We start from the raw sequence: 27,431 nt of genomic DNA, 5'->3' as shown, positions 1-27,431 counted from the left end.
TTTAAAAAACCTCTTACACAAGAGAGGCCAGACCCAAGTGTCTTTGAAGGAAATGGGAATCTTGCCATAAGCACAAGAGATTTTATTCAGACAGGAGGTGAATGTTGAAGTACAGAAAACTGTGAGACACTAAGTAATCACTGCTACAGAAAATCCAATTAGTAAACAACACCCCTAATGCCAAAAGCCTGTTTCTTGAATGGCTAATAGAATTGTTTTGCTTGGATGGTTTTGTTGCATACATTCCCCCTTTTTCTTGCTTTTTTAATATTCTGTTCATTTAATCAAGTTGAATAAGTGACTCAGTAAATATTTGGCTGCTGCCTGCTAATTCAGGTAAGAGATTTCATCCACTTGCATTTGTTCTGTGTAAAACACAAAGGATTGGGCTGCTAATGGAACACATCTCAGGTGAGCAGCCTTAATTCTGAATTAACGAGTTTTCTGGGTAGCTAATTTATGTTTCTTAAAGCATTATGGCTTCAGCCTCTGTGTTTCTGGAAAAGCCAGATGACAAAGAGAACTGGTTTTAGCAAGACTTTCAAGCTGGTGAGATCTGACTGCAGAGGGCAGGCAATGGACTGGAGAGGTCCAGAGTGAGGGAACAAACAGTGGAATTCAGTGCTGATCCCGTGGGAAGTGATGCACACAAGAGGAAAAGCCATCCTGGATTGACAAAATCTGGCACCTTGTTAGCATTTGGGGAAAAATAACAGATATCTTGAAGATATAATAGGTCAATTAAAGTGTCAGTTCAACGCTCAGTAGAAGTGAAAGAAAATAGCCTGTTAGGAATTATTAGGAATGAATGGAGAACAGAACAGAAATCATCATTATGGCATTGAATAAATCCACAGTGAGTCCACAATTCCACCATTCTGTGCAGCTTTGTTCCTCACCTTCTGCCAAAGAATCAACTAAAATTAAAGTAGAGGGCAGAACAACGATGATAATCAAACTTACCCAAGAATATTTAAATCAAATTCACTTAATCATGGGAGGGAGGAAAGCAAAGAGGAATATAAACCTGGGAGCAGCAGAGACAAGGGGGGATGGTTGCTCACTCTGTCCATTAACACATGAACTAGAGAGGAAGTAGTAAAATTATCAGCATGAATGTTTGAAGCAAACAAATTCTGCTTCATGCTGCCCTCAATTGCACTGTGGAATTCTTTGCTTCAGGATGCAAAAGGTTTACTTGGATATAAATTCATTTGATACATAGAAAAAAAAGACTATTGACAGCTTCTATTTTTCCCACCAAGGCAAGGGGAAAAATCTTTTTTCAAAAGAAAAATTCAAAGCAGGAAGTTATTAAGAGTGAAATGCATGTTCATTTTCTTTCTCCTCTCTAGAGCCTTAATGATGGCCTCAGCATTTTCTCTATAATGGGACTTCAGGAATTCTTAGGAGAAACTGCAGGAACGGTAATTGAGAGATTTTTTTCTCTAACATCTTCAACAGAACAGGTGAGCTGCAAGAAAGGGAGCCTGTGCTAGGCACCATTGTTGAACCAGTGAACATGTCAATAATGCCAAAGATCTGACATCAGTTCCCAGCTTCAGCCTCCTTCCACAACCTGAGGCGGATCCTTTCATTTGTCTGTCTTCCTCTGAGTAGAAACCTTTTTCCTAATCCACTCCTCCTGATTTACTCTGCAGCCTCTTTGTTTTGGGGCTCACTTGCCTGGCACAGAATGCCTGACATGGTCTGGGACACAAAGGCTGCCTCGTTCTGTCTTCTGGATACAGCTGAAATGCAACTCAGCACACGAAAATATTTATATTTTATACTATACGTATTATAATTATATTTGCATATATTTATTATTTATATAAATATCTTTATATTTTTCTATATAATATAATATTTCTATTTTAATATGATACTTAGAATGTCTTTGGGCCAAAAAATAAACACCACCCACCATTTATTTCCCCAGTTCAGCTGCTGTTCACCTTCACAGCCACAGGTGTGAATCAACACATTGAAAAATCAAGCTAAGTCAGACAAATGTCAGATGCTGTTTAGGTAACACCTGCAGGAAATAGTCTGTACAGCCTTTAGTGCTCAAAGTGCCTCTCAGTGAGGCTGGAAAGGCTTCTGAGGCCATTCACAGCCTAACCCATACAATTTCACTTCCATTCTGGGATACTAAAAACGTGCTTGGATTCCAGACAGATGTGAGAGGTGCTTCCTTTGCAGCAGGGCTCAGAGAAGTACTGAAATGGAAGGATTTGATCTGGATCAGGTTGAGGAACCCCAGCTCTTTTTACATGCCCTGAAGAGCTCTGGTACTAGCACAGAGATAAGTGCACTTTGCTGTGCTTCCAGCAGGTTCATTCCAATAAAGCTGATGCTTTAAGAGCCCATCCACTCTGAATTACAGATAATTAATCTGCTCAGAAAGGCAGAAAGCAAAACACATCTACAGCACCCACAGTGCCAAAGAGACAAGGGCAGGCTGCTCAGCAGGAGAAGGGCCAGAAATTCTCCATCCAAATGCATTTGCACAATAAAAATCAAGCAAAGCAGAGACAAAAACCCAAACCAGCAAAGCTCAGTCTCCACAGGCATGTGGCTTTTAAACTGGCATTAAATTGCACATGGAAGTTCTAATAAAAGGACAAATTAGTTGATTGTAGGCTGTATCCATCATCATGATCTCCCAAGCAGCGGCTGAGGGGGCACAAAGCAGGATTTTGGTTGCATTCTTAACTCCCATAAACACCAAAGGGTGGTTCTGGCTTTTTGATTTCTCTGTAAACAACAAAACTCCTCCCTGCTCATGCTGATCCTCACTTAACATCACTTAAATCCATCAATAGCTAAGGTCCAGGGAAGGCAGTGGAAGGTTTTTGCATTTGCAGAGCCAAGCCTTTGGTTCTAGATTTGTAAAATGCTCCAAGCTGAGTATTTCTGCCCCCAGTTGCCTTTTGCAGAGCTGGTGAAGCCTTCATAAAACCTAATAAAATTCCAGCTATTTTTGAGTTCTGTACATTCTGTTCTTGATCATAAAGTGGGTTATGCTTTACTACTGCCTTCAGGCAGAGTGTTTGTTGCAATTAAATGCCTTGATACTCTTATCAGAAATAGAAATAGCCAAGGAGGAGTGGCCCAGGAAGTTTTCAAAGGGGTTAAATGGCTGGGAGTGCCAGGTTCACAACACATCTCATCCTAGCAAAGTGATTCACAAAATACTGAAAAATCTATTTTCGTATTATAGACACCACCTTCACTTTCTATTCAATGTAGGCATCAACCCAGCCCTGCAAAAATTTGAAGTCAAACTCAGTTTGAATTCTAGCCAATGGCAGAGCTTTGCCATAATTTGTATTGTTGCAGTGTTTGCAAGCAGGAGCAGCTGCCTGTTCCTATTCCCACACAAAGGAAGAGCTGCTGCCTCTCCAGGAAGTGAGGAGGTAATTGCAGAGAGATGAAAACAAACAACTGGAACAATATCAGGTGGCAGCGAGCTGGCTCTGAGCACAACATCAGCTGTGCAATCGCTGTAGGAAACCTCCCTGCACCACGCTGCCCTTGGAGCAGAGCAACCTCATTCCTGGTGATGGTGATGGCTACCCAGGCTGGGCCCAGGCTCGGAGGGACTGCTGAAGGGTGGGCAAGGGGGTGGTAAATCAAATCAAATCTATTTCATTTGCAACTCTACTCTTGGCACTCTGGATAAGGTACATGAAGTAGCAGAAATCAGGATGGTGAGAAAAGGCTGTATTTTAGTTTTCTTGACCAACCTCCAAGGTGATCTCCAGAGAGGGAGAGGAAGCCTGTGATAACACAGTGGAACCCCAAGCTGACAGCAGAACAGCAGCACTGCCATGGAGACAGAACTTTTTTCCTACTGTGACATTTGTGAGAATGTCACATGGCCCAGTCTTTGCACACTGAGATGTCAAGGCTCAAAGACATTTCCTGGTGCCTTTCAGTGTCCAGAGGCACTAGAAACCAAAAGTAAATAACCCCAAGCATTTACAGTTGCTGTAAGGCCCAGACTATCAGTCAACAAACCATTTATCAAGAGTTTCTGCACTATTTGAAGACAGATCCAGAGCCTGCAGCCTCAGCTGTCATCACATCCAGGAATCTTCGTGGCAAGACCCCCCTCCCCAGCAGATTTTTCCAGGAATGGAAAAATCTCAGCATTCTTGCTGACAGCTTCTCTCAATAAAATACCTGGAACAGGCTTGGGCAGGGCTTTGCAGGCACTCCAGTCTGCACGTCTGCTGTCCCTCTCTGTGCTTTATGATCTCCAATACATCACTGGGAAAACATTGCAGTGATGTATTACTAATAAATCATTAGAGTATTGTCACCTCGGTGATGAATTGCATGAGCACATTGCTAAAGTGCTGCTCCTCTGAAGACATATTATGTAAAAACAATTTCCTTGGATTTTTTGTTGTTGTTGTTGTTGTTAGGGTGCACACTCATGAGCTTATTTCTCAGCTTTTTTGATCCCTCAAGAGTGAAATCACTATCCAGCATTTTTCTACACCTTGTAGGTGAAATAGTGTGAAACCACTCCACTGCACTCAACCCCATTAAGCAACAGGAAGCAAAACCACATCATATTAAAGGAATTTCTGGCAGGGTGCAAAACAAAGGTTGCTTGAATAGCAAATAAAGGCTGGATGGTATGAATTTAGCCAAGGAGAAAGTGTTGCAAACTGGTTCATCCAACAGAAGCTTTAAACCTCACTTTCTTCTTAATTTGCTACTGCTGATTTCCCAGGGGGAGGAGTGCTGGTTATTCCCAAGCAATGCAGGTTCTGAGAAGTTTCCAAACTGCCAGGTTCATTTCCACACCCTGCACTGTACTCCTCCTGCCCCTGTGTCACTTTGGGGAAGGAGCCACCATTGCTCCCGCTCGCATAAAGGAAAACCAAGGCACAGAAAGGCTGGGTGATTTACTGAGATCTGCTTGCTCAGAGGAGGAGAAGGCCCCCTAAATTCTCTTACCCACAGCAAACAGGAACATCCCTCAGCTCCTAAGTGCTGTTTAATGGCACAGCAGATATTTATTTTGACACCTGCACCATTTTCCATGTATCACAAGCAGCTCCTCCAGCCCCTGTGGCTGTGATGTCACCTCTTTGAGCACAGCCACCACAGCCAGGGCAGGCTTGTGGCCCTTCTGAGCTGGCAGGAACAGCTCCCAAGACTCAGTTCTAGCTTGGTTTGATTTACACAGGTTTGTGTTGGCTTTATCTCTGTTTGTACTATCCAATCTAGTGTCTCTTAAAAGCACAATTTGCACCCTTTGTGGTTGTTGGGATAACTCTGCCTTCACAGCACCACCTCTTCTTCTTTATTCTACATTTCCCACTTTTCCCTTGAGGTCCCAAATGAATTTTTGTCACCTAATTATGTAGAATACCCCAAATAGAATTTTTGTTGGATTAAGTTTTTGTTTTTTTTTTTTTTTTTTAATTTAGAGATGGGGTAACTGAGAGGTGTTTTAAAAACTTTTCTTCTATTTTTAGTTTTATGTAAAGGGTGAGACAATAGAGATGTTATCATTCAAGCTATTACAATTAGAAGCTGTTTCTTAATTACAATATATTTAAGGGGTTTTTGGCTTATCAGTTTTAGCTACATAATGTTGCAAATGTTTTAAAGTTAATAATTTAAATTACTTCTTGAAGGCCTTACTATAATGTATTTTTATAGGTTTATTTATCTAAAATATTAAATCTTATTTGTAAGACTATTTTTTAGTTTTATTTCTTTTTTAATAATGTCTGTCTTATTTTATAATATTTCTAAGCTAGTATTTCTTATCTCAAAGTTTACATATAAAATGTATAGTATGTGAACCTTTTGCTAAGTTTTAAGAATTCTCTAAAAATATATTTCTCACATTTTTTGTTACCTAATTATGTAGAATATATAAAAAAGTGGGTGTTCTCAAAATCCCTTCTGCCACCCTCCTTTCTTGAGCAATGCTGCATCCCAGCTTGCACAAAAATGGGAATAATCACAAAATTACTTTGCCATATGAAAAATATAGCAATGGCTACTCTAATTTATCTCCTGGATTTGACATAGGTCCCTTTCCATGCAAGAATTCTCCCTGTGTTAATCTAGAGATAAAGGAGATTACAGTCTCAAAAGCTGTGCTTTCCTCTTCCTTCAAAGCTAATTGTCCATCTGTCTTCCAAAGAGATTAATAAGCTGCTTCAGCCAGCAAAAGTCTTGTGTCCAGATAATGACAGCAAGTCTTAAATGAATTAAGAACAGAAGAGAACAAGGCAAAGTCTCAAGTTTAGCAGGAGGAGGAAATAATAGCCAAATTTGCCTCAAACTCTTAAAAATTACACCAGCTCTGACCCTGCTCCTTTGGCCTAAAGGAAGAGTAGTAAGACGGGGTTTATCTTCTTCATATCCATGTTCAGTGAAATCTGTTAAAAAAAAATTGGGATGCTCGGACACAGGAAGATGAAGCAAATACTGAAATAGTAGAGTGAGTACAAAAAACATGATCCACCACTGCCTGAGACTGAGGGGTCCAAAGATCTGCATTGAAAGTCTTGTTCATCACCTGAACACCTCAACAAAAAAAAGTGGCAATGAAACATAAGGCAGTTCAAACCCACTTAGAGCTCACTACCATCATTTGGTCTCAAATCAGCAAAGCATTCATTCAGGTAACTTACCTCCTTTTTGCAAGCTCAGTTATAGGCACTTCCATGGTATTTGGGGTCTTGACTAATTCAGAAGGATGCTTCATTTCAGGATATAATAAAATCACTCTCAAACTAAACAAAAAAAAAGCAATTCAGAGAGCTTAGTGAGAAACAGAGAAGAAAACCCTACAAGGGAGAATATCTTCAAACCTGCTTTTTAAAAGCAGGATTAAAAGACAAAAAAGCTCTACTGCAAAGAGAAGATGCAAAGCACTTAGAAATGCTATATTTATTCTGGGTTGAATGCAAACTCTCCCTTGCCAAGCCTTCTGATTACATCAGACATCGAGTTTTCCAAATATAGCCTGCTAATTATTGATGGCTTTTTTTTATACCCAAGATAAAAGACTGTCAGGGACTGTTTGAGAGCTCTTCCAAAAAAAGCCTCAAATTTCCCTTTATTTCCAGGATGTAAGTCTTGGGTACTCTGGCAGGAAGTATGGATGCCCAGATGCTGCTCCTAGAAAGATTTCAACATATTCCATATATTTTCCCAGACTTGTATTCGTGATCCTTTGTGAACACCTAATAGAGCAGGTGATATTCCATGAAGGATTTAAGTATATGGTGAAACCTGAGCACAAACTTCTCTGCCAGGCTCCCAACTTGAACAGCAGCTTCCATTTCCCATCAGTAACACACACTTGTAAGTCCAGACATTTTCCTCTGGGTTCATACCCAAAACAAGCTTTTGCAACACAAATGACTCAAGAGAGAAATCAAGCTATTTGGGCATATTTAGTTGAGCTGCAATTTCCAAATCAAATTGTGCACTGACTTGAAGAGCTCACTTAAACAACATTCAGTTTTCCCAAATTCATGGAAGCTAAAAGTGCATTTTATTGAGTTGCAGACTGACCTTTAATTCTGAGGACAGTTAAAACAAAAATATGACAGGCTTAGAATGTACTGCACTACATCACATTGTGTAATTGTAATTGTGTAAATTGTGTCTCTCCATGCCAGCAAAGATGGCAGAGGGGGGAAAGGACAGGAAAATGGTCATTGCTTTCCAATTTCAGTGGTGTTGTCAGGAACCTTATTAACCAGAATTTTTAAGCAAGGTGCTCAATTAAAGAAATCCTGAGTTTATCCCCTATGGGTTCACTTGTTGCATTCAAGACTTAGATGGCAACTGGATGAGTTTATAAGGCACAAGGTTCTACAAATAATTAATAATTCTGATCTTAAAATGAATCACACAGACAAGCCCATATTCCTGAGGTATGCCTTGGGAAAAAATACCTGTTGGAAAATATTCTCTAATCCTGGCTCCTGGATGCTGGCATATATTAGTTGCAGTGGTAGCTCTTGTACAGGAAGCAATGTTGATCTTTTAGAATTTGTTTACTCAGGCTAAGTAAATTAAGAATTTTAGAAATACCTATTACACTTCAATAAATCCCATGTTTAATAATAAGTGTTTATTTTGCACACAGTACAATAACTGTCTAATTAAATATAGATTTGCAAAACTAATTTTAAAGCAATACTGACACTGAAAGGACTGCCAAGCCATCTTTTTTTGTTGTTTTTGTTTAATGTTGATTTTGCTATAAATTTCTCAACTTTTGCAACACTCAGGAAAATTCCTTTTTTTGTCCATCTTAATGTCACACTCAAGTCCTGGGATTTTTTTGCCTGCACTCTCTTCCTTCCCACAGATATACTAACAAAGCTGTTTGATCAATTTGAATTCTAATCTTTCCAATATGCAGTTCAACATACATTTCATCATACCACAAGCAGCAATGAAAACCTTCTTGGACAAGGCCAAGAAAGCAAAAATTAAACCAGACATCAATTACCATAAGCACACAGCAAGGCCATGATCCCACAGTAATGGGTGCCAGTTCTGGGCAATACTGAATCACTCACAGGATTTATTTGGTCAGAATCAGCCATAATATCCAGACATAGAGTAAGAATTTATGCAAAAGGATAAACAGCAATCTCTCAGCAAAAACTTGATGTCACATTGATGGCTTGATCTGCCATAAAGCCTGTTCATACCAGCTTAAGGCACTCTGGGGTTCTGTTGGTTTGTTCAGATTTGGTTTCATATAAACACTCAAGGTGATTCCACACCAGAGCAGCATTCTCCCTCAGAAACCAGTCAATTTTCAATCTATTAATATAAACTAAAGCCAGATTTATTGTGGCTGAGTGTAACTGTTCAGTTCCTTCCAGTTCAGCAAAGGTTCCACCTTCGATCCGAGCTCGGAAGCAAATTAGACTTTACACTCTCCTGAGATTCGGGAGCACATTATAGCTTTATTATTGCTCTGGAAAGGGACAAAACTTTCGACCCCATTTAGCTGCTGGATGAGCTTGCACAGCAGGTCTCATGGAGCATAAGGAGGTGATTGGTGACAGCTAACACAGCTTCACTGAGGGCACATCTTGTGGCTGTCTGTGAGGTGGTAAATTAGGGGAGAGTGACTGACATTCACCTCCCTGGACTTGTGCAGGGCATTGACACTGTCCCACACGACATCCTTGTCTCTGAACTGGAGAGCCATGGATGTGACAGAGGCACCGCTGGGTGGGGAAGGAGCTGGCTGAGGGTCACACTCGGAGCTGTGGCCGATGGCTCCACGTCCGAGTGCAGAGCAGGGAGCTGTGCTGTCCCTCGGGGTCAACTCTGGGACCAGCAACAGAGACAGGGGGATCACTGCAGCCTCAGCACGCCTGGCAAGGGCACCAAGCTGTGCTGACACACACAGCAAGGAGGGCATGCCATCCAGAGGGATCTGTGTGGCACAGGCTGCCCAGAGAAGCTGTGGCTGCCTGGAAGTGTCCAAGGCCAGGCTGGATGGGGCTTGAAGCAGCCTGGGACAGTGAAAGGTGTCCCTGCCCGTAGCAGAGCTGGAACAAGATGATATTTAAGGTCTCTTCCTACCCAAACTATCCTGTGGCTCTACAGTAAATGAGCAATACCCTGCCAGCAGTGCTGCCCTGCAGCCTGTAACTGCTGCTGAGCTGGGACTTCAACACCATTTCTGTGAATCTCCACCAGTGTGATTCTAGCCTGGCTTGATTCCTGCCTCCAGCTGGTTTGTAAGCAGTTAAAATTAATGACATGCAGATACCTACAGAAAAAAGCTCTAGAAAAATCAAAGGAGAATTCATGTCAGTTCAGTGTAAGGCCCTGAAATCCCAGGCACATCCTTCCCTCCTCCACCACAAAACAAAAGCACCTGAGTTTTGTCTCCCAGTAAAATACTGCTCATATTGCTCTACAGCTTTCAGCTGTAACCACCTTAACATGCCATAGTTTCCTTTTCTCTTGGGTTGCCATCATTCCCTTCTCCCCTGCTCTCTGGAGAGTCAAAATGCATATAAACCACCCAGAGCAAACTTTCATCTCTTCTGTTCTGGAACCCAGAGGCAGTCACCCTCCTGAATGATTCAAACTGGGGCTGACTCTGAGTTGTGAGGGTCCCTCTGTGGCTGGGTTCAAGCCAGCTGGTTCACATCTTTTCCTGCAGGAATATTCTTACCACTCCCAAAATACCCCCCACATGTCAGGGACTTGGACTGGAGGGATTTGCAAGTTCAGCCAGGCACCAGAGCAAAGGCACCCACCCAGCAAAGCCTCATTTCACTGGCCACACACCCCTAGAAACCCTCCTGAGTGGATCTTTTTACTTTTTTTGCCAGTGTTTTCAGGGTTGTAGCTAATGCTGACTTACTGATGTGCATGATGAAAGGCACTTTAATGAAAAGCCTCTGATCTGGAATTTCTGTGCATGTCTAAAGACTGGCAGCTGAACTGCACTCACCTCTACAGCAGCCACTGCAGTCTGGTCAATTGGTGCTATGCAGGTGTCAGCTGAAGCAACACAAACCTGCAAGAGGGAACATTTCCCTATTTCATTTCCCCTTTGTTCTGGAGTTGTGGAGGGTTTTTCAAACAAACAAAACACTGCTTTGTTCATGATCTGAAGGCTGGACTCAAAGCCCTTATTAACAAGTAAGTGGGTTCAGCAAGATCACTTCTGTTAGCAAAGATTGCATGCCTGAGCCCAAATTAATTTTTCCCCCAAAACTCTGCAAGTACCCATCTCACACTGCCTATATTTCTGCAGAGAGATTACAGAGAACTTGTCAAAAGGGAAATAAAACTCAGACTTATGTTAAGTAGGAATAACTACAGTTGACATTTTCCATCAAATACTATTATTCAAAATAAAAATACCTGCCCTAAAATAGAATCAGATGATCTAAAATCAGGCAGTATCTTGGCTGAAGCAATGCCCTGACATACAAATCCTTCAAGAGCTACCATAAATGAATTCCCACAGACAGAAGCCTTTACTCCCCAGTGAAACAATGCACAGATGCTGAAAATAAGGTGTTCTGATGAGCAACAAAGCCAGGCTCTTACTTACACTTGTAATCATTGAGGAACACATGCAGAGCTGACTGATTAGCAGCCTGGAGGTGACATATTAACTCAAATTACCTGGAGTAATTAGAGCAAATTTGCTCCGAACTGTTAGCAAACAGGAGAAAGGACAAAGCTGAGCCTAAAAGGCAGTGCCTCGGAGAGCCCTGCCCAACCTGCCTGTGGAATGTGACTGCTGCTGCAGTGGAGCACTTGGGTAACTGAATTAAACCTTGCCATGGCTTTGGTCTGCCAGAAGCCCTCAGGGGGATTTTGACCAGTTTCAGTTTTGCCCCTTGTAATTCCTTCCTAGAGGAGATCCCTCAATAACCACTCAATTATTCTGCAAATGTATTCAAAACATTTATCTCAAGAGCAATGTTAGAAATGTGATTTTGAACAAGACAGGTTTAGATGTCTTTATACACAAAGTTTTGCTGCAATAAATCTGTGTGAATTACTCTTAGTAGTGTTAAAAGTTACATAGAAATTTGCAGACTCCCTTAGAGAACACACCCCAGTAAACATAATTCTTTATAAATCGAAATGCTGAAACAAAAAACATCTGAAGAGACTGACAGTGGAAAGTCTTGTCTTATATTCTAATCCAAGATGTTTCAATGATGTTTAGTATTTTCCTGTATCAGAAAGCAATCAGTGGCTCTGCATATCTAATAAACCATGTTGATAACAAGGCAAAATTTTGTTAAGTACATTGACCCAAGCTAATTTGTAACATACATTTGCTTTGCACTTTTCAACCTCCAAGAGTACTTTTCTCCCCCTGCTTTTAACTCTGGCACAGACAGATGGATTAGCTTGTTTGGGGCATGTTTCCTGTGGATAATTTCATGCAGTAGAAGGATATTGTTTCACTCCTGGCCTGGAAACAGGTGGTTCATTTTGTACAATTCCTTTGAACAACTATTTATCACTAATTTGTTTTCTCCTAAATGTGAGAAGGCCTGATTTCCACTGACGTTTCTTTGGCAATAGAAAGGAAATTTCATTGTAAAAACAAAATTTATAAAGAACTGCCATTACTAACACGAGTTGATGCCATTTTCCAAGACTGGTTCATTTGCAAAGAACAAAAGTGTTACAGCAGACCTACACTGGAATGTACATATTTAGGATAAAACTCAGTGTTTTTTCTCTGTATAACTGAGAATACCAATTGATTCATCCAGTAGATCATTATCTGTGGAGGGCTTAAATCCCTACATCTCTCACTGGAGCCACAGGTGAGAAAAACCAAGCAGCTCCTCCATCGCAGTGGGCAGCTGAGCTCCAGCCAGGGGTGGATGTGTGTGGAGGTGCAGGTGTGCTGGAGGCACAGCAGCAGCACACGCTCCTGCAGGAGATGTCAAACCCACAGCCAGATCCCGATGTGCCGTGGCACAGCTGTGCAGGCAGGGCACCTGCAAGGCCAAGCCGTGGCCCCCAGCTGCCTCCAAACTGCTCCCTGGGCTTGCAGGGCTGGCTTGTGGATCCTCCCCTCTGTCCCAGAGGCTTTGGGGCACTCTGAGGCTCCAGAAGAAATCCATCTCTCCCTGTGTGCCCACAGAGCAGGAAATGCTCCTCACACCACAAATGCTCCTCCCTGTGTGGAGCACAGCAGCTGTGTCTGCCCTCTGTCATTTTTCCAGCAAAGGCAGAGTTTTCCAACACCTCTCCCTTATTTCCCCAGCAGCAGGAGCCCATCCAGCCTGCCACTCTGACACTCACAGAAGTGTCAGGCATAGACTTTGCTTACCCTCCCTCGCTGCTGGCCAACACACAATTTTGCATTATTACTTTGGGGAAAAAAAAATATATATCTATCTTGAGTGTGTCGATGTTTCTTCCTATACAAATATTTGGGTTGTAGTAGCTGAGGGTTTTGGTTGAAATGAAATATTGTAAATAGAATAGCAGCTATTGGAAACTGTTTCAAATCTCTGGGCAGAGAATAACAGCCCAGAAGTTGTCACAACAGCTAAAAGATGGAAAGATATTTTAAAAGTATAAATAAAGACATAAGTAAAATGAGTGAGAGAATCTGTGGAGAGTTCTGACTTTCAAAGACAAAGAACATGAAGAACATGTTTCAAAAATTAATCTTCTATTTTTCCTTTAAGGTTTGCCACACAAGCACAGATGAAAAACTACTGGGAAATACAAAATAAACTGGATTTGATAATTAGGATGTAAGTTTCAAATAAATTGCAGGCATTCCTACACTAAATATAGTGAACTCTAGTGAGCTTTAGGACTTGGGTTCAGATGTCAACCCCACAAACTATTACATTTAAGTGCTGCAGGCTCAGTGGAAATTTAAGATGAATGTAACAGGAAAACCATTAGTTGTCCAGAGAGTTCTGGAAATGCAACAGGGAAATTATTTTTAAAGGACCAGAAGACACACAGTGTATATCAGTACAATGAGGAGAAACAATGGTCTCAACATAGATTTAGGTAACAGATCTAGCCCAGATCTCTGAATCTAACCAAGCTGCAGAAGTACCAGACCCACATAGGAAAGCAGCTGGAAGACAACCTGACTTGTTAGAATTTACTATAAATTTCCTTGTGAACCCTTGCCACTCGATAGCAGCACAAGGTATTTGAAGAATTTTGCTTTTGCATCTTTGAACCCACAGTATTCACAACATGAACATTACACAGGAACAACTGGAGCTGCTGAATTACCCTGGAAACCATCACAGAGAGAGCCCAAGCCCTCTAGGGTCTCCTCTGCACTCCCAGAAGCAAGACAACCCTTATTTGATTTAGATATACAAAAAAGGGCAAATTCTCCTTTTCTTATTTTCCATTTTCAAGAGTCTCTGCATTTACTGAATCCAGAGGAACCAGAATCATGAGGCAGCAAAAAAAGACAGATTTTTTTCCCTGCGTTTTTCTCCCAGCTGACTCAGAAGAAAGGAGCACAACAATCCAGAACACAAGAACCTTTTTTAGAAGATTTTCACTTCACAGCCTCAGACACCTCAGGTGAGGCTGCAAACTGAGCTAACCCAAACAGTACCAGGACAAACCAGGACTTCCCCTTTGTCTAATGTTACCCTGTCGCCTGCATGCTGCAATTACTGTCTGAAAGCATCCAATTCTGTTGGGAAATTTCCTTAGGATTGTGACCCTGCTTTGTGGAAGAGTAGAACTAGGACACAACAGGGGCAGTCACAGAAACTTCTACTGGCTGATAATTTGGCCCCAAAAGTCCAAGGTAAAAATTTAAGCTTCACACTGTAAATGTACAAAAAGTACTGCAGCAGGTACATGGACCAAATTTTTTTAATTAGAATTACAGGTGCTGGAGAAATATAAAAGACAGTAATTACATAAATTTAAGGCAACTAAATAATTTAATAATGAGAAAAAGAAAACATGGGAAGAAAAATAAATTCAAAGATGCTTTTGCAGCACAAGGTTTTGAATGGATGAACCCATGTTCTTAAAGAGCACCAGTTACTGAGGGACACTTCACTAATGGGAAATTAGCAGTTGTACCAGGGTGCACATTCCAGTGAATCCCAGTGTTTTTGATGTGCTTTGAGGCTGAGGCTCAGAAAGTGACCTCTGGAGACAAAAATATCAGCAGCTCTATGTGACCTAGCTGAATCACCAGAGATGGTGCTCCAAATGCACCAAATCATGGACCAGCACAGTAAGATCACAGAATCACTGGGTTGGAAGAGACCTTCAAGATCATCAAGTCCAACCCAGCCCCAACCCCTCAACTCAACCCTGGCACCCAGTGCCACATCCAGGCTTGTTTTAAACACACCCAGGGATGGTGACTCCACCACCTCCCTGACCAGACCATTTCATCACTTTATCACCCTTCCTGTAAAAAACTTCTTCCTGATATCCAACCTACATTTCCCTTGGCACAGCTTGAGACTGTGTCCTCTGGTTCTGTCAGTGCTGCCTGGAGACAGAGCCCAACCCCACCTGAGCACAGGCACCTTTCAGGAGCTGTGGAGAGTGGTGAGGTCACCCCTGAGTCTCCTTTTCTCCAGGCTGAGCACCCCCAGCTCCCTCAGCTGTTCCTCACAGGATTTGTGTTCCCAGCCCCTCTCCAGCCTCGTTGCCTCCTCTGGACGCGCTCGAGCGTCCCAGGGTCCTTCCCAAACTGAGGGGCCAGAGCTGGGCACAGCACTCGAGGTATGCCCTCACCAGTGCTGAGTACAGGGGCAGAGTGACCTCCCTGCTCCTGCTGGCCACACCATTCCTGATCCAGGCCAGGAGCCATCGGCCTTCTTGGCCACCAGGGCACACTGCTGGCTCATGTTCAGTCAGCTGTCCATCAGTGCCCCCAGGCCCCTTTCCACCTGGGCACTGCCCAGCCACACCGTCCCCAGACTATTAACATTGCAGGGGGCTGTTGTGGCCAAAATGCAGGACTTGGGCCTTGGACTGATGAAACTTCATCCTATTGGACTCCGCCCATCCATCCAACCATTCCAGGTCTCCCTGCAGAGCCCTCCTACCTTCCAACAGATGGACACATGCTCTCATCTTAGTGTCGTCTGCAGATTTGCCAATTAAAGTCTCAATCCCCTCATCCACATCATCAATAAAGACACTGAACAGAGCTGGCCCAGCACAGAGCCCTGAGGGACAGCACTGGTGACTGTCCCCAGCTGGATGCAGCACCGCTCACCACCCCTCTCTGGGCCGGCCATCCAGCCAGTTCTGAACCCAGCACAGAGTGCTCCTGGCCCAGCCGTGGGCTGCAGCTTTTCCAGGTGTGTGCTGTGGGAGACAGTGTCAAAGGCTTTGCTGGAGTCCAAATAGACACATCCACAGCCTGTCCTGAATCCACCAGGAGAGTCACCTGGTCATAAAAGGAGATCAGGTTGGTCAAACACGACCTAACCCTCCTAAATCCCTGCTGGCTGGGTCTGACACCCTGGTCATCCTGTAAGTGATGACACCCAAAATTGTCCCATGACCTTACTGGATACTGAGGTCAGGCTAACTGGCCTGTAATTACCAGGATCCTCCTGACTGTATTAGAGTGCATTTCTTGACTTTGTTCCCATTTTCAGGAATCCTTGTTTAGAAAACACGACAGCACTTCGACAACAGCAGGAGCTAAGCATGTTTTCAAAACAGCTCAAGGCAGCAGTTAGAAAAGTTTGAATACTTCTAATAATATACGTGCTCTGTGTATTATTTCAGGTGGAGATATTTAAGCACAAAGAGGGCATCTGTGCTGGGATTAGGATTTTGCTATAAACAACAAAAGGCAAAATAGAAAACTGCTAATGCCATGATCTTTAGAGCACTCCAGGCAGATGTCAGCTTTGGTGAGCTATTTCCTTCTGCAAACATTCTGGTCGATGAGCTGTGTTTGGGTAAGTGACTGAACCTGCTCTGGAGGGGATTCTGCTCCCACTCCAGGGACCTGCATCCACTGATTTCTGTCTTTCCAGCTTCATGCTGGATCCTGAATAATCTCTAAATGAGAACTTTCAAAATTAGGATGCTCTCAGGCAGTAAATCTCAGCCTGCTTATCCAGCTTGCTACATTTTATTCTGAAAGAGCCCAATTCCAATGATCAATGGCTGTACCGTTATGATCCCATGGCATCCTCGTGGCACAGGAGCACAGTTCACCTGCTATTGACAGCAGGGCTCAAACCTCATTTACCAGCTTTAATATCTGCATCACTGTGCTCTCTGTCCAACCTGCACTAATCAATGGAAACAATACTCAAGTTATAGCTGCAGCAAATTCCTGGATGTTGTTGGCCTGATCATTGAACAGTGGAGTTAGAGAGCCCCCAGTAGGCTGCAAACACAGCCCTATTTTACCTAACAACCCTTAGGGTGCTTTACAGGAGGGCAAATATCAATTTGAATCTAAGTTTACAGAGACTCATAGCAGCTACAGACTGAAATATGATTTTATTTTTTCCAGCTGTCTACAGTGCACAGAACATGGTGCCTTGCAAAAACATTGTGGGTTAAAGTGACTGAGGTGAGATTAAAGTGATTTTTCCAACTAAACAGATACATTCACTTCCCTTAGATAAATAAAAGTCCTAAGTTATGAAAATAGCCTGCTCCTCCAAGAGGTTGTCCTGCTCACAGTCAGCTTATCTTCATACACAAGGTTTGCATCTGCAAACCACAGAGATTATCATTAAAACTCAGACCAAAGTTGAACTCTGTGTCGTTACTGGAAAGTCAGTACCTTGTGAGACAGCTTTAAAGGCAAGACCTTAATCCTGAAATATTAGACATCAGCCTTTCAAAGTTACATTCCAGAGAATTCAGAAGTTCTGTCATAAAAAATATATCACTTTTGGACTGAACCAAAATATACCTTTTATTTGCTTATTACATTGCACGGCCAAGATGGTAAGGAAAGTCCTCTAAAATCCATTGTTGTGTCTGTCTGGTTTTCTGTGCTTCTGGCTCTTGCAGGTCACCACTCTACTGATGACTATTTTTCTCACTAATAAAATGCTAGAGAGTTACTAACAACCCAAAAGGACACCAACCCACACATCTGAATTGCTGCATTTCTTGCTGCTTCCAGATGAGTGGGGCAATGGTGATGAAAGTGTAAAGTCCAAGAGTTTAATGGCGAGTTCCCACTGCAACATCAGGTGCTCCTCAGGACAGCCACAAACTCAACCAGTTGTACCCTGCAGCTTCACTGCACTTCTATTTTAACTTCTCCTGGAGTCTCATGACAAAATCAGCTCAAGAGCCATGTTTGGCTGTAGATGGAGCAACACCAGATAACAAACCAGTTCATAAATTCTTATGGCATCTCATAATGATAATACTGAGAGGAAAAAAAAAAAAGAGACAAAACAAACACCAAAAAATCCAGTCTGATCACCTTTGAATACAGGCCTATACACAAAACCCTTCCTCAAGACAGGATCTCTGTATAGGTTGATAATTTTGTCCTGCCTATTGTAAAAAAATCTGGAAGTAGGGGCAAAAAAAAAAAGAATCACCCACTCCCCATCTTCAATTGTCTTTACTCTGAAAGCTCACACAATATATGAATGGAGATTACTTCCAGAAATAGAAAATCTCCCCTAAGGCACTCTTTTCCTCTTCATATTTTCACATTCACTCAGATGGGATAAAAATGTGCCTGGTATCAAATTAAGACTGTAGGGCTGGGAAACAGATGATGCCAGATTTAACTGGGGCTTAGAAAAAGACACTTCAAGGTAACAGGAACATCTGCTACTCCTCATTCAGGAGTGTAACACCTTCAAAAGCTAAATGACAGCAATACACGCCATTTGTACAGGCATTTTCACTCTCACTTCCTTGATGATATTGCAATTTTGGCCAACCATAAAGGTAGCATGCTTTATGCTCTTCTTCAAGGCTGGAAAAACAGAGATGGCAGCCTAGGATGTGAGAGAGACAAAATCCTCAGTATGAAAACACAAATGCTGATGGGCAGAATAAAAATAAAACTTCACAATCAGCTGTGACAGGCTGAAATTTCTCCTGCCCTCTCAAATAGCACAGTTATCCTTGAGTTTTCCCTTGTCTCCTCAGTAACCAGGTATTGCTAGGGCAGCATTTATCAGTGTCTCCTTAGCTTTTCTTATGCTGAAAATCAAAAGGGGCTTATTGGTGGTATCTAGATTAAAAATACCCAGGGACCACGTTAAAGATGATCTGCTGCCTCTGTTGTCAATGCTGTGTCTGCAGGGTCAAGAAACTGCAACATTATTTTTTTCCTTAGTTTTACATATTCTTGTAACTTTAACATCTAATGAACCACAAATATCCAGCCTGTGATTCAAATACAACTCTTTTTTCCAGACATTTACCTATGTTAGCATTTTCCCAAAAATTAAGTGGTGAAGAAGACTCAGCTTTAAAAATCATGAGAGGAAAAACCTGCAAGCAGCACTGACAGAAATCCTTTAAACAGCTTTCCACTCCAAGGCACCACCTCCCATAAAACACCACTCACCTCAGTCGATGATTATCACAAATAGGCTGATTGACTTCTCATTTTCCAGCAGGCTTGTTTTACTCACAGACCTTGTTAATGCAGGTGGGGTTTCCCTTTTCCTTTACTCACTGCTCATCTTTATCACTCTTAAGTGCATAAACTTCTCATAGCTGTGTTTCTTTCAGACCCAGCTGTGTTGGATCTATGTAACACTGGGCAAAATATTCAGTATTTCCCTATCAGAATCTCTAAAATTGTATTCTACACTGCCTTTCCACGGTTTGCAGAAAGGGAACTTGCACTCCAACCTGAGAAACAAGTGCACCATTACAGACTTGATAAAGAAGTAAAAAAAGGAGCTGAAGACCTGTCTCCTGAAAGAAACTGTAAATGATTCTCTGGAAAGGTTTTACTGTTTGATCAAAATAAGAGATCTAGTCCACAGAAGAAAAACAGTCTTTTTTCTTCTTCAAGCTCCCTGATCTCTGCAAGATGAGGAATATGCAACAGAGATTTAGGGATGCTAAAGGTGCACAAACTTTCCTGTCTAAGAATGAATAAATGCTCTCCTACAGCTGAGGGTCCTTCCTGTCAGGATATGGGAAACCATACAAATAATGCTCTCCAAAGTGGCCGAATTGTGGAAGTGCAACCTCAGAAACTGAGTTTTCATTCAATGCAGTGGCCTACTGATGATGACAAAGCTTTTATACTTTGTCTTACATAAGTATTTAGCCTGAATTCAATTTAGAGGGTTTGCAGTGCATAACTCAGCCATCAGCTGCATCTTTTCTCTGCTTTATTTGATTTTCTTGTGTAAATCCCATTCACTGAAAGAAAGGGAAAAAAACTATTTACTGCTTTTTTTTTTTTTTTTTGGTTAATCATTCCACTAATGTGTAGACAAATTATAAATGAGTCTGGTGATTTAGACAGAAAAGCCTCTATAGAATTTTTACCTGCATGTACCACAGAGAATGCCTTTGATCAAGGTTTATGAGCAAAGGCCTCTTCCCAGGGATGCATGCCAGCTCCTTAAAGGAAAATCAATACATTCTGCGAGGGAGCACCTGGAGGATTAGCTCTTGGATTTAACAAAGCATCCCTCACCCAGGGATTCAGGTCTGTTTGAAGCTTCCAGATCTTAAATCACACTTCAGATTTTAGAGTGAGCTTAATGTGTTCCCTAAAAACAAGTCCTAGGAAAGACCTTTAGGAAAATCATTGTCCCAAGAGCTGATGGCCTTCAGATTTCCTCTTTTCTTTCCCCTTTTCCACCATCCAGATGCAGCTGAATTATTTAGTCTTTCTATACAATTATTTTACAACAGAAGAGGAAAAAAAAAAGCTCACAGATTTCAAACATTTACTTCCACTACCAGAATTAAAGCAATTTGTTAACATCAGGTCATTTGTTAATATTGGAATGGCTTTCCTTCCAGAGGGGGAAGTGAATTTTCACCCTTTTCTATGGCACCTGCAGAAGGAATCCCTACCCCCCATCTCTCGTCTCTCCAGTCCACCACCTTGATGCAGTGCTGAGGAAGTCTAAAAAGAGACAAAATTACATAATATCTACTGAAGGCTCGGTGTTTGTACTCCCTTCCACCAGAGCTGTAGAAAAAAAAAAGCAATTTTTATTGACCTCTGGAATCCAATAAAACACTGCAAAGGTACCACTGCCTTAAGTGGTCCCTTATGTATGAGTAGGAAGTCAGTTTTTACACCATATTGGGTTACAAGTTTTTTTCCTTTTCATCTAGATTTTAATTTACCTTTTCTGCAGGTAAGAACTTCATACAAAGATTGTTACCTAATTAGGTATGAAACCCTTGTCTTACTGTCAACAGCAATAAGGCTCCCAAATACATTTGAAGATCTGGAGCAAATTGACTCAGAAATACAAAATCACCTCCTTTCCAATGAGATTTTAAACCTCACATATCAAGATCACTTTTGAAAATACAGCTTAGGTTTCTTAATAATTTAGATTTTATGTATTTATAAGTGAAACATAAACCATATTATTATTAAGTGTTGGCTTAAAACCCAACTGTTTTATCTCTTGTAACCAAATACAAAATCTGCATGCCAGGTTTGAGAATTCCTTTTGCAGAGGGTCTAATTTATGGAGATGATTGAATGGCTCACAACAGCTTGGATCACACTGTACCTGATGAAACACAACAACTCAGCCATGCTCTGTGGCAAGGAGTCTGCAATAATTGGTTATTTTTCCTGCTGACCCATAAAATGCTTCTGCTACCAACACTATGTAATCAAGTTTTATAGTAATGAGTCTTCCCCTAAGAAGAGGCTCGATTTTACTGCTTTGAATAGCAAACAGCTCCAAAAAAAGGTGGTAGTAGGAATTTATCAAAAGGCAGAAGTAGTCCAGCCTGCTTTATCAGCATCAACATGTTCTAAAATTAAAAAAAAAGAAGAAAAAAAAAAAAAAGCTATTGACAGCTTTTTGAGCAATCCCCAGTGAAAACCCTCCACTGTGACACTGCAGTAAGTACATGGGGAGCACAGAACAGGGAACTGCCTCCACAGAGCAGTTACTGAGTTTAGAGATTTCATCTCAGGGAAAACCTCCCTTGGGGAAGGCATGGCTGTACCACCACCCCTGCTCTCCTGCACTGACCCTCACCAGGAGATATTAACTGGCCTCTGGTGGCTACAAAAGCCCCCTTACCCTCTGTACTCAATTTTGGTTCATCTCCCTGCAGTGCCTCTCCACTGCAGGATTTCAGAGGGACTGTCCATAATATCATCCAAATTCTATGCTGACTCCAAATTGCTTTTCCTTCCAAAATGTGCAACAACGAAAGCCCCAGGTTATGGAATAAAAGCAAACATGCCAAGGAGTGAATATCAAATGTTCAGAATCTTTCCACGTGCATTGCCAGCTCCAGATTTGGAAATGAGGTACTTTAATTTCCCTTCTTCAATAAAAAGAGTGTGGCAGCCACGTGAAGAAGTGTCTGTGGAAAGTAGGAGGGCTCCCCTCAGAAGACACTAGGGCACAATGAGCTTTAAGGGCACAGCAAGTGCAGATCTATAGAAAAATATGAAATAAAATCAATGCTGCTCTATCAAAGCACAGGAGAGCTGAGGAGCAGAGCCTGCTCCTGCCCAGAGCCAGACTAAAAGCAGAACTACACCTCTCCAGGGCTTCATGTTTGAGCAGGATGGGCAGAGCCCTGCTGTACCCTCTGTCCCCCGGGCTGTGCAGTGGGAGGATTATCAACAAAGCATTCTCATGGATGCACTCCCATGGATCACACACCCAGCAGGAGCTGTGCAGTGGGCAGTTATGGACACAGCATTCCCATGGATCACACACCCAGCAGGGGCTGTGCAGTGGGAGGTTTATGAACACAGCATTCCCATGGATCACACACCAGCAGGAGCTGTGCAGTGGGAGGTTTATGGATACAACATTCCCAGGGATCACACACCAGCAGGAGCTGTGCAGTGGGAGGTTTATGGACACAGCATTCCCATGGATCACACACCAGCAGGAGCTGTGCAGTGGGAGGTTTATGGACACAGCACTCCCATGGATCACACACCAGCAGGAGCTGTGCAGTGGGCAGTTATGGACACAGCATTCCCATGGATGCACTCCCATGGATCACACACCAGCAGGGGCTGTGCAGTGGGAGGTTTATGGACACAACATTCCCATGGATCACACACCCAGCAGGGGCTGTGCAGTGGGCAGTCATGGACACAGCATTCCCAGGGATCACACACCAGCAGGAGCTGTGCAGTGGGCAGTTATGGACACAGCATTCCCATGGATGCATTCCCATGGATCACACACCAGCAGGGGCTGTGCAGTGGGAGGTTTATGGACACAACATTCCCATGGATCACACACCCAGCAGGGGCTGTGCAGTGGGCAGTCATGGACACAGCATTCCCCTGGATGCATTCCCAGGGATCACACACCCAGCAGGGGCTGTGCAGTGGGCAGTTATGGACACAGCATTCCCATGGATCACACACCCAGCAGGGGCTGTGCAGTGGGCAGTTATGGACACAGCATTCCCCTGGATGCATTCTCATGGATCACACACCCAGCAGGGGCTGTGCAGTGGGCAGTCATGGACACAGCATTCCCCTGGATGCATTCCCAGGGATCACACACCCAGCAGGGGCTGTGCAGTGGGCAGTTATGGACACAGCATTCCCATGGATCACACACCCAGCAGGGGCTGTGCAGTGGGCAGTCATGGACACAGCATTCCCATGGATCACACACCCAGCAGGAGCTGCCTGGGCTCACCTCAGCCTCGCCCAGGTGTCCAACAGGCACCTCCTGCACTGACAGCCCTGACCCTTCAGTAAAGGGGCACAGCCTGAACTCTGCAGTGCTCTTCCATGACATTAAGTCACTATTTCATTCTGCTTTTAGTCTTCGCTTTTCCTTGAGCGATGAGTTTATTTGGCTTTTTCAAAGAAATTATTCAGCAAGGACAGCACAGGCTGTCTGTGACAAGGTAAATCACAGCACAGGGCTGGTGTTCCACACCTACCCCTTCTTCCCATTCCATTTGAACTGTTCCTGTACTATGCAGACCAAAAACCAATTCCAGACGCCACAAGCAGCAGGGAATAATGAGAAGCAGCATGTCAGGCTAGGAAAATGGAAAAGAATGTTATCTCTGATCTTAGCAAGCCCAGTCTTAGGGCAGAGTTCGGACTTCTGGGAGAGTGTGCAGGGGTGCTGCACCTCCTGAGCCTTCAGTGAGCACTGAATACAGCTGATAAAACAAGAATGCCCCAGGAAACACTGCCTCTCTCTTCACAGAGATAACTGGGCAGTGATAAACTCAAGCTATTTTCACAATGGTCAAGCTCCTGCTAATTACACTGCCCAAAGAAATCCTGCTTAAGAGCAATATCTTGGGCTGAAAATAGAACTTCAAGAATATCCAGGTGACTCCAGAGCCTCTTTCTTGTCTAGGGTAGGGACAAGAGAGCCAGATTCAGATATTTTTCCAGCCTTACCCAAGTATAGTTATTTATATGATATGTGGTATTTCCTGCACAAAGGAACCTTGCCTTGCAAGAGCTGATGTGTGGCACTGCTTGGTGTACAGATATGCTCCCATACCTGACAGGAATTAAATAAACACAGCCCAAAGCTGGACTTCCTGCTCTCCAGATGCCACTTACTGATTACTCTGAGGCTCACCCATCTCTGCCTGGCTTTAACTTAGGATGAATACTGGAGTAAGACTCCACTACATTTCAAAAACAAATCTGGAAATTTAACATTAATTACCATATTCTAGGCAGGGTAAATCTCTAAGAACTCTACAGCCTGAAGTCAGAGGGCTTGAGGAAACTGGGATGGAAGCAAACAGTGACTGCTTTCACATGCTGGAGTTATTCACTGGAATTGTAAAGGATTCTTCAGTGAATTGTGAATAAGGGAAAGATACAAGTTACCTCACTCAGCAGCCTCGTGGCTACACAGCTGACACCACCTCAGCTTAAAGTCAGGAAGATTTCAGGGAAATTCTAAATTTTCTTCCCCAGAATAGAAGCTCATTTCCCATGTAACTTTAGTGTCAAGTTTGACATTCAGAAATCAGAGTATTTAATCCAAAGTGACTTGGAAGCATATGCTACCTCTTTTGATCTCCACTCCAAAATTGTTATAAGATCTCAAGACACACTGACAGATCTTTTCCACATACTGCCCATATATATTAAGAATGAAAAGCAGCAAAATCCAGTCAAATTACAGCAGAAAAAGGTAACAGTACAGGAAAAAAATGCTTTAAATAGCAAAACAAACTTTGAAGCACATTTTTCAGACACAAGAAATAGTAGTTTTCTTTAGAAGGCAATTTGTGCATTATGAAGAGCCAAGTAAAACTGACACCCTCTTTAGCATACTGTACTCAAAAGCCACTCTGTCATATGTATTTTTCACTACAAATGCTATTTCTTCTGGATATATTAATTCTGGAGTTATTTGAATTACAGCTACAACACAGCATAAAATTCCAGTATTTATAGGCTATGAAAAAGCTCTGAGGGCAGCACTGGATTATTTTTTTTTTCCTTTCCAAATATTTCAGAGTCATCATTAGAATCACCTGACTTCCCAGAGCAGCACAACACAGCCATCATTATTTCAACTAATTCAACAGTGTCAGAAGTATTTGCTCAGTGACAGATATGTGGCCAAGAGGAAGATATCAATCAAGGAAATTGATACCATTGCCTGCCTTGGAAAGGGACTTGGTGCCATTTCCATTGCAGGCATTAGGGCTGCTGAAGTTCCAGGCATGAACAGATTAGATTTGCAATTACACTGCTCATTTCCATCGGGTAATGAACCATTTGTGACTTGTGGTAATTAAATCCCTCTCAAACCACCCTATCTTCGGATTCCTTCTACAGCAATTTGCAGGGAGTCCCCTCCACAGCACATTCCCAGTGGAATGAAAGGCTATTTTCACCCCAACAAACACTGACTGATGTGAGTGGAATCAACAAGTGTTTCTGAGGGAAGTCAGTGCTATCAGTGACCCATTAGCAATAATTAGTTTTGCTCTAAAGATCCACTATTCTAAGCCTTGCTATTTGCCAGTGAAAACACAGCCATGAGGGAGTTTTCCCCATTCCTAGATTGACAGATAGAGATATACACTTATTTCTGTTTAAATATCTGTGGTCCCATGACATAAAAATACCCTCAATTCAGTCTCCAACAAATTCAGTGATGGTCATAGATTGTAGCCACCCAAACTGAAAAAATACTACCTTTTAAATACGTGCCCAATGTTGCCCAGTCTAAGACTCACTGTTGCAGAACAGGATTTTCCTATTTATATCAGCTCAAAAGCAGCACAAGAATGTCCAATTTAATGAGTTAACAAACTTAGTCCAAGACATCTTAACAAACATAGACTACAAGAACTACACAGAGGATTTAGATAGAGCACCTCACTAATTATAGAAGATTATTTGGTTAGATCCAGCAGTATATCCACAGAAAAACTAAATTCAGAGGTGTTTCACATCACTGAAAGAACACATGGAATCCTTCAATGCTCTTTGTTACAAACCAGGGTAGGAAATTTTTTGCCTCTGTGGTGTGTGTGTATGATGCACATTCACCACAATTCAACATTCACTTGAATATATTGAGCAGTGGCTATTGCTGCTTCATTATTAGTTTATTATTGACTAATTAGCAGCATTTAAAATGCAGGTGTAGTGTGATAAAATGGCAGCTGCTGCTCATTTTGTGCAGGTCAAATACACAATTCAGTTCAGCTCCTAGACCACACTGCAGAGCACGAGGAGCAATTACTATTGGATCACACCTCCTCTGGCAGAGTACTTCAATTACATTTAATTACGTGGTGGTTGCATACCAATGAGTCAAAGCAAGACTTATTATGATGAAAATACATTTCCATACATACTTTAACATTTTCCAACTCTTATGCACCAGAGATGTAGGATTCAGGCTTTTGCAGCACTTAGTGAAATAGCTAAGCTTAGAAATATTAAGCTATAATAATAATAATAAATAAGCTTAAGAAATACCTACACTTATTTCTGCTTAGATATCTGTAGTCCCATGACCTAAAAATAACTTTAATTCAGGCTGAGGGCCTGTGATATTCAGAAACTACATTAAATGGTCAGATGCTCAGTTTTATACAAGACAAGAATCCTTGAACAAGAGAAGATGTGTTCATACCAGTCCTCACATCACTGTAAAGAAATAGCAACACAATACAAAAAAATGCTTATATTGTCAAGTGCAAAGCCCAGCACTGAGAAGAAAAAAAGTCTGCTTTAAATTTTACTCAAACAAGAATCTCATTACTGATTTCTTTTGATTTTGTGTTAGATTCAAAGTGCCGCTTATAATATGAGAGCCATATTTAATTTCTAAAAAGAGGATTTTGCAGACAACACCCCCAAATGAATACTAAATAGCAAGAACCTGAAGTGACTTCCTTATTCAATAGCAGAGAAAATAAAAAAAAAAAAATTTAAAAGAGGGGTGAAAATGAAAAAAGGATTTTAAATCCAGAGATTTTATTTGCACTGAGTTTTAAAAGAAAGTATGGTCATGTCACTCAAAGAAAAAATAAACCACAGCTCATATGAAACGTTTGCTTAATAACATGGTGAATGTCAGCTATAGATTTCTGCTGCAATATTAAACCTGGGGAATAAAAATAAACAGTAAATCCCCAAGCATTATTACTCTGCAGGAAAAAGTACACACACTGAAAAACAAAAGTTCTAAGAGCAAAGCTCAGGCACCATATGGCAACTCCAGAGATACCCACAGCCTAATTGTGGGGCCAGCCCCCTCCTCTTACAGCTCAATATT

The 27,431-nt window shown here is 42.1% G+C and overlaps 1 protein-coding gene across 17 annotated transcripts in view; it reads right to left on the bottom strand.

Moving 5' to 3' along the window:
- Positions 1-27,431, bottom strand: part of RBFOX1 (RNA binding fox-1 homolog 1) — a 1,156,138-nt gene that overhangs the window by 1,108,645 nt on the left and 20,062 nt on the right. The window lies entirely within an intron of this gene.

Source organism: Anomalospiza imberbis, chromosome 16, assembly GCF_031753505.1.
Source record: "Anomalospiza imberbis isolate Cuckoo-Finch-1a 21T00152 chromosome 16, ASM3175350v1, whole genome shotgun sequence".
Classification (NCBI taxonomy): Eukaryota; Metazoa; Chordata; class Aves; order Passeriformes; family Viduidae; genus Anomalospiza; species Anomalospiza imberbis.
This window is presented reverse-complemented; position numbering and strand designations above follow the sequence as displayed.